Source organism: Acanthochromis polyacanthus, chromosome 20 (genome assembly GCF_021347895.1).
Source record: "Acanthochromis polyacanthus isolate Apoly-LR-REF ecotype Palm Island chromosome 20, KAUST_Apoly_ChrSc, whole genome shotgun sequence".
NCBI lineage: Eukaryota > Metazoa > Chordata > Actinopteri > Pomacentridae > Acanthochromis > Acanthochromis polyacanthus.
In genome coordinates this window covers 3,632,044-3,640,853 of record NC_067132.1, presented here as the reverse complement: position 1 = coordinate 3,640,853, position 8,810 = coordinate 3,632,044, and positions in this window count along the sequence as shown.

Here is an 8,810-nt window from a genome sequence, read left to right as displayed (position 1 = left end):
TTATTCACGCTTCTGGTGGACAGAGGAGCAAAATAAGATTAAACACACATGCGCATTAGACATGTTTAACTTAAAGTTTAACATATAAATAAGTATGATAAAAGGTTTGAGGAGAGCAAATTCTGTTATCAAGATTAGACCCCAGCTTCAGACAGGATCAGAAGCTGGTCAGAGTTTCTGGCTGTCATTTGGTCCTTTGATAGTGACTGGGAGGTTTGAGCCAGTCACTTGGTTAAACTGGGCCCAATCCACACAATCCACACAACTGGATCCCCTATTGCTTCTCTTCACTGGCTTCCTGTTAAATCCAGAATAGAATTTAAAATCCTTCTTCTGACATATAAAGCTCTTAATAACCAATCTCCAGAGTTCTACTAGGATAATAAGGTACTATCAGATCTTTAAGATATGATGGAGATTGGTTATTAAGAGCTTTATATGTCAGAAGAAGGATTTTAAATTCTATTCTGGATTTAACAGGAAGCCAGTGAAGAGAAGCAAGAAAAGCATTATTAATGTTCCTAAACTTTCATTTTTAACTTTGATTCTTGCTGTAACGGTCTGAAGTTATCCAATGCAGATAAAACAACTTGGAGTGGAAAAAAAAATATTGAAAATTTAGTAGAACTCTTCGCTCTCAAACTGCAGGCTTACTTGTTGTTCCTAGAATTTCTAAAAGTAGAATGGGAGGCAGAGCCTTCAGTTATCAGGCGCCTCTCCTGTGGAACCTGCTCCCAGTTTGGGTTCGGGAGGCAGACACCCTCTCTATTTTTAAGACCAGGCTTAAAACGTTCCTTTTTGACAAATCTTATAGTTAGGGCTGACTGGGTGACCCACAGGGGTTCAGCTTGTGTCTTCATTGCACAGCTGACTCCCTCTTGGTCGTCCCTTCGTTCTGCCTCTAGTCATGCTGCTATAGGCCTAGGCTGCTGGGGGACTTTTCTTGACGCACTGAGCCCTTCTCTATCTACCTTTACATTTAATATGTATATCGTTATTACAGTACATTCACTCTGTTTCCCCCTGTGCTATTTCTCTGAGTGTCCCTGGTCCCAGAGCTGGATGCTTCAGATCTGCGGTTGATGTTCCACCAGCTGGTCCAGTCTCCATCATGTCCACTGTGGGATGCCGCTGCTGACCTTCCTCCAGCCCTCTGCTTCCAACTCCCCTTTTCCACCAGTCAACTCTGCATTGCCTTCACTATAGTGTTATGCTAACTTACATACTGTTTGAATTTTACTGCTAGCTATATATGGAGTATGTTTAATGTCAGAGCCGTACATCATCAGAGTAAACTATGAGTCAGTTTTCAATGTTAGCTTATACTTTGTCTGTGTCACATATCCTGTCATGCATGTATCCAAATGTGTGTTGTGTTTTCCTTGCTTTCCCACCCCTCCCTCTTCTCCCATCCCTCCCCCTTGCCCTCCTCTGTCCCTCTCAACCCGCCCGGCCAGCAGGCAGATGGGTCCCCCTATATAGAGCCGGGTTTTCCTTGCCACTGTCGCCTTTGGGCTTGCTCTGGGGGTCAGGCATATGGGTTCTGTAAAGCGTCTTGAGACAATTTGACTGTAATTGACACCATATAAATAAAATTGAATTGAATTGAATTGAACTGAAAGTATCTTCTTGTCTGGAATCCTCTGGAGATCTGCTTTCTTGTGGTCCGCTCCCGACAACACAAACTTCACACCATCCTGAAAGATCTGGAAGGTGTCCTCCTTTAATGTTGAGCATCTGGTGGGGTGTCTTGGTGTCTCTCCTCTGTTGATCACAGTGGCTCCTGTCTTCAGCCTGTAAAGGAAAATGGATGAAAATTTGTTCTTTCTATGCCTTAAACTTGATCATGGTTGGTTGATCCTACAGTTATAATGCTGTTTTTTTTCATAGTTTTGACGTTGCTCTTTGTCAGTATACCTACGAGCAACCCTGTGTATGGAAACCTAAGAGGGACTTCATGATTTAAAGATATTTATAGTAAAAGTCAAAATGAAAATCCAATAATCTACTTTGCATTTTCACTTTCACAAACTTATTTAACATTTTATGGTCAGTGTCATATCCTTTTGTGCAAGAGGACAGTATTCAAACCCAGCACTCCCCTGGAAATGAAAATTAAATTGTAATTCTCCAACAATGTGAAAATGAACATGACATTTTATTTTTAAAGACTTAATTTGCTCCAAAGTAGACAATCTTGAAATGACCTAACTCACGGTTCTTTTGCATTTGCATTTGCATATCACCGTTGTGTTTTTGTGTCAAAATTAAACGGAAATGCTCTTTTGTAACAATTTCCAAATGACAATGAAAACAAATTTGACAAACACTTAACCTGCTCTACATTTAAAATATGAAAATGCAATAATCCACAGTCTTTTACATGTCAATACACTGTTTGCTATCAAAATCAAAGTATCAAAATGTGATTTTTTCGCAATGTGAAAATAAAATGGTACATGACTGCCATTTTCTGTTACTTCCTGTTTATTTATTTATTTGTTTTTCTTTTTGATGTTTTTGTAGTTGCATATTGTATGCCTATAATGCTTATACTTCACCCCTAGGAGGCCTTACATTATTTCCAAGACTTCTTCTGTTGTATTGTCAACAGAAGAAGTCTTCTGTGCATTGTGGACAGTACACAAAATATAATAGTCTTTATTCAGTTAATCAGCTCGGCAAGTTTATTTTCATCCATCCATCCATTCTCTATACACCGCTTTATCCTCACTAGGGTCATGGGGGGTGCTGGAGTCTATCCCAGCTGACTCAGGTGAAGGCAGGGGACACCCTGGACAGGTCACCAGTCTGTCACAGGGCTACATATACAGACAAACAATCACACTCACATTCACACCTACGGACAATTTAGAATCATCAATTAACCTCAGCATGTTTTTGGACTGTGGGAGGAAGCCGGAGTACCCGGAGAAAACCCACGCATGCACAGGGAGAACATGCAAACTCCATGCAGAAAGGCCTTAAACTGTATTTTATACCAATGATGCATGGCATTCAGTCTGAACCTGCCACATTGGTTGCTTCTTCTGCTATGTAATTTGGACTGTGTCTTTTTTCCTCTGCTGAAAGAGGAGCTGAATGAGGAAGTGACAGATTGACTTAAGACCTCCCTTTATGATGGTACTGACAGACTGCATTGTTGTTTTCATTCAGTGAGGAAGATAAGTATTTGATCCCATGCATATTCATGTTTTGGCCACATAGAAAAAATCAAGCAAACAAAAAAATGCAGTCTATAATTTTAATAGTAGATTTATTTCAACTGTAAACGGCACAATGTCAACAAAAAAAAGACACACACACACACACACACACACACACACACACACACACACGTGTGTGTGTGTGTGTGTCTTGCTGTCATTGTGGGGACATACCATTGACTCCCATTCATATCTAACCCCTAACCCTTACCCTAACCGTAACCAAACCCTAACCCTAACCAAAACAATGGCTAACCCTAAAGAAACGTTTTTGCACTTTTACTTTTTTCAGTAACTACAACATGGCCAAGAAAACACTGTTTAAACTTGTGGGGACCGAAATGAGGTCCACACAAGTGACATAGTTTTCGGTTTTTCCTACAGTTATGGGAACATTTGGTCCCCACAACTGTAGGAAAAACCGAAAACTATGTCACTTGTGGGGACAACTGTAGAAAAAACATGGGCACACACACACACACACGCACGCACGCACGCACGCGCACGCACACACACACACACACACACACACACACACACACACACACACACACACACACACACACACACACACACACATCTACAGCTGCCTAGAGGATAGCAAATCAGTGACCATAACTAGAAATCAGAATTTGTATCCAGGTAAGAATGGAAATAAGATAAGTTCACCCAGAGCAGGTGAGTCCAAGGTTGTACTTTATATTAACTTGTGTTCCTTAGCCTGGACATAAGAACCAAAAATTTTGGCAGAGACTGCGTATGCAGCTCACCACCAGAATGCATCCTGAGCTACAATTCTACCAAAAGAAGAATATTCTGGGGATATCACAACTTCAGATGTGGATCTGCATTACCACCTAGGAGAAACAAGACCTCAATGTCCAGTAACGATACATCAACATCCCAAACTCCAGATCTAAATATGACTTTAACAGCCACATTGACAAGCACACCAAGCCAGAAAGCTACTACACAATTACTAGACCCAGACTTCCATCAGAGGGACAATGGGCATGACCATAAACAATGCAGGAAGCTCAGAATCAAAAATTTCTGTCTTAAATCCATTCTACTGGAATGTATGGTTCAAATGTGACACCCAGAACTTCCATGAAGATTGTCTCGACCAGACTCTGCTGTGGTTGTGGATTGTCCTGTTAAACCCTAACCCTAACCCTACAGGTTAAGAAAGAACTGGCCAAGTTCTAGCCAGACCACTGTGTGGGAGAAAATAGACCCCAGTGCAAGTTGGATGCACAAAGACCATTCTGGGACACCGCATGAAGGACAGAAAAGATGCCGGCTGTAAGATGGTCCCTCATGTGGCAAACCCTAACCCTGCCTAAAGCTTTAAGTAACCGAAAAGTTTAACTTGGTTTTTTGAAACCTATGAAGAATGGGCCCTTCACCAGCCTCTGAGGAATAAAACGCTAATTTTAGGGTGCTTGATAACATGAGTGGGAATCTTCAGGAGACAGGCGAAATGGACTCTGTTCTTGTTCATGATCTTCATACTGGAATGAGGCAACTTTGGCACAACTCAAGCAAGCCTTTGCAAAGGGGTAGTTGTTGCCCTTTGGATGATACTTGATTTCTCCACCATACTCCTAAGCAGATGTGATGGATCAGCACAGTCTACAAAGGACTGTTCACAGTTGTGTTGCTGGGATAGCTCGTAAACATGCCTAAGTCCATGTAAGAAAGAGGAAGAATGAGTTGGATGCTGAAGCTCAGCACCATTACACTCTGAGGCGTAGGCGGAGGAATTACAGCAGCTTTTTACCAGCTACTACCCAAGATGGTGATTCTTATACTTGTCTGATTCATGAAGCTCTTCTTCCAAAGGAAAGAAAACCCAAGAAGTCAGGGATGAACCCAACTATGTAAAAGTTCCTTTGGCTGAGTGCACTGACCCAGAGGTGCTCCAACAAAAAGAGAAAAAAGATTTATAAGGCATATTGTCATATGCACAGAAAACTAGACAGTTACACTGTATAACAACATTCTTATTCTGTGTATTCTCTTCAAGTACATGGACACAATGTAAGAAAAACAACAGCAATTCTGAAAAAATAAGCATACCTAAAGAGACAATGGCAGTGGTCATAAAGTGCACTGTGCAGGATAGTAAACCTTGGTTTGAATAAAGTGAATATGGCAGTGATAAGGTGATTAGTGATTGAACAGTGCATATTGCATCACAGTAATCACAAGTTATACAGCTGGAAACCTGATGTAGCAGCACCGATCTCTGTATAAACAGCAACAGAACTACTTCATTCTACAGTAAACATCCGATGTCCCATTTGGATGTGAGTTTTGGGTTAGCTGTCTTCTGAAATGGTCTCCAGATTTACAGTTGTGAGGATGGCTCTTTGGATTTTCTGTGTGTTTTTTTGGAATGCACCTGACAACAACCTGTGCTGCTGCTACTTAGTACGCTACATGATGGACTTGAAGGAGCCCCAAATCTCTTCCTTTGGACTGCTCAGGCCCAGTAGTCCACTCTGTCCCTCCCCAGTTACACTGTTAGGCAGTATTTAGGTAAATGCTCAGTTCTGTTATTAACCAAAGCTATGATTAATTCTGAAAACATCTGTGTAATACTTTAAGAGCTGTTTCTTGCCCATTCTGCAATTTTGCAATAAATACTTCACCTGCAGCTAAAGATTAATAGTTAGGGCCTTTTGTGATACTGGGCAGATGATTTTTTTTTTTTGTCTGATCAGTGTATCTAGGTGCCTGTGTCTGTGTACGTCCATGTATTTATTTGTATGCACTTATATGTAAATTAATAACTGTTAGTGTGTCATTGATGTTTTAGTTCATGTCATATTTTTACTTTTCTTCACTTTTGTTGCCTGTGAAGCACTTACAACATTTGCTTAGAAATGTTCTTTAGAAAGTCCTAAATAAAGTTTATGATTAGTATCAGTGTTGCTCTGGCCAGTTCAGTCCCTTGCCCATTTCCACCCTTATTAGCCCTCCACAGCAATTCATCATTTGCCGCACTGATATTGAGTGAAATGCCGATCCAATGATCCTTTGCTACCTTCACTGCTCATTTTCAGGGTCTCTTGAAAACTGGATGTTTAGAGGACTAATGAAGACAGAGAAGATGAGGCTAGTTTGATTTTAGTGGCATTAATACACCGTCACTGCATCTGTGTCTTGTGATCCACAAGACAGATGGCTTTGTTCCACTGCTTAGATTTGGGTATCGATCAACATGTCCCTACCAATGTCAAGGTATTGTTGAAGTGGCCCTACTAATGTTTTCACAGATCATAAGAACATGGCATTTTAACTGCACACTTTCATCAGTAAGTCATAAGCAGTGCGGCCAGCTGTGTGTGTTTTTGTGCAGCTAGCATTAAAAGTAGGCTACAAATGTAAGAAACGAGAGTAACATTTGATTATCTTTGGTGAAAAAAGAATTCAGATGTTTTACTTCTTAAAAAGTACAAACACAACAAATTAGAAATGCTCCATTACAAGTTAAAGCCCGGCAGTCAAAATGTATGGAATTATTTCCATAGCAAAATATCCCTATAATATCAAAAACAATGAAGCACTCAGAGAGCACAGTCCTCCGCCAAGGCTGCTCATTCCACCGTATGTCAGAAATGAGCATTTGTTTATTAGTTATTGATGATCAGAAAACACAACAACACAGAATGTGTCCATTTCATATACAGTGGGTACGGAAAGTATTCAGACTCCTTGAAATTTTTCACTCTCTGTGTCATTGCAGCCATTTGCCAAAATCAAAAAAGTTCATTTTATTTCTCATTAATGTACACTCAGCACCCCATCTTGACAGAAAAAAACAGAAATGTAGAATTTTTTTGCAAATTTATTAAAAAAGAAAAACTGAAATATCACATGGTCAGAAGTATTCAGACCCTGTGCTCAGTATTGAGTAGAAGCACCCTTTTCAGCTAGTACAGCCATGAGTCTTCTTGGGAATGACGCAACAAGTTTTTCACACCTGGATTTGGGGATCCTCTGCCTTTCTTCCTTGCAGATCCTCTCCAGTTCTGTCAGGTTGGATGGTGAATGTTGGTGGACAGACATTTTGAGGTCTCTCCAGAGATGCTCAATTGGGTTTAGGTCAGGGCTCTGGCTGGGCCAGTCAAGAACGGTCACAGAGTTGTTCTGAAGCCACTCCTTTGTTATTTTAGCTGTGTGCTTAGGGTCATTGTCCTGTTGAAAGGTGAACCTTCGGCCCAGTCTGAGGTCCTGAGCACTCTGGAAGAGGTTTTCCTCCAGGATATCTCTGTACTTGGCCGCATTCATCCTTCCTTCAGTTGCAACCAGTCGTCCTGTCCCTGCAGCTGAAAAACACCCCCCCAACATGATGCTCCCACCACCATGTTTCACTGTAGGGATTGTATTGGGCAGGTGATGAGCAGTACCTGCTTTTCTCCACACATACCGCTTAGAATTAACACCAGAAAGTTCAATCTTGGTCTCATCAGAGCAGAGAATCTTATTTCTCATAGTCTGGGAGTCCTTCATGTGTTTTTTCAAACTCTATGCGGGCTTTCATGTGTCTTTCACTGAGGAGAGGCTTCCGTCGGGCCACTCTACCATAAAGCCCCGACTGGTGGAGGGCTGCAGTGATAGTTGACTTTGTGGAACTTTCTCCTATCTCCCGACTGCATCTCTGGAGCTCAGCCACAGTGATCTTTGGGTTCTTCTTTACCTCTCTCACCAAGGCTCTTCTCCCACCATTGCTCAGTTTGGCTGGACGGCCAGGTCTAGGAAGAGTTGTGGTCGTCCCAAACTTCTTCCATTTGAGGATTATGGAGGCTCTGAGGAACCTTGAGTGCTACAGAAATTCTTTTGTAACCTTGTCCATATCTGTGCTTTGCCACAATTCTGTCTCTGAGCTCCTTGGGCAGTTCCTTCCACCTCATGATTCTCATTTGCTCTGACATGCACTGTGAGCTGGAAGGTCTTATATAGACAGGTGTGTGCCTTTCCTAATCAAGTCCAATCAGTTTAATTAAACACAGCTGGACTCCAATAAAGAAGCAGAACCATCTGGAGGAGGATCAGAAGAAATGGACAGCATGTGAGTTAAATATGAATGTCGCTGTAAAGGGTCTGAATACTTCTGACCATGTGGTATTTCAGTTTTTCTTTTTTAATACATTTGCAAACATTTCTACATTTCTGTTTTTTTTTTCTGTCAAGATGGGGTGCTGAGTGTACATTAATGAGAAATAAAATGAACTTTTTTGATTTTGACAAATGGCTGCAATGACACAGAGTGAAAAAGTTCAAGGGGTCTGAATACTTTCCATACCCACTGTAGATGTACCACAGACAAAACGACGTTGGGCTGAGCACAGGTGTGTTTTCTGTGTACGTTATGTATGGATACTGAATCGTGTGACCTAAATATGTAGCGGGCAGCAGGAACTGATGGGACTCAGAAACACCCCCACAATTTAATCAGTTGTTCCTTGGATCATTTCTGATGGATCAGTCCTGATAAGTCCTCAGAGGTGGATTTGTAGTAGGATCACAATCAGCTGATGTAGTGTTCACTTGTTGTCATGGTTACAGTGATGC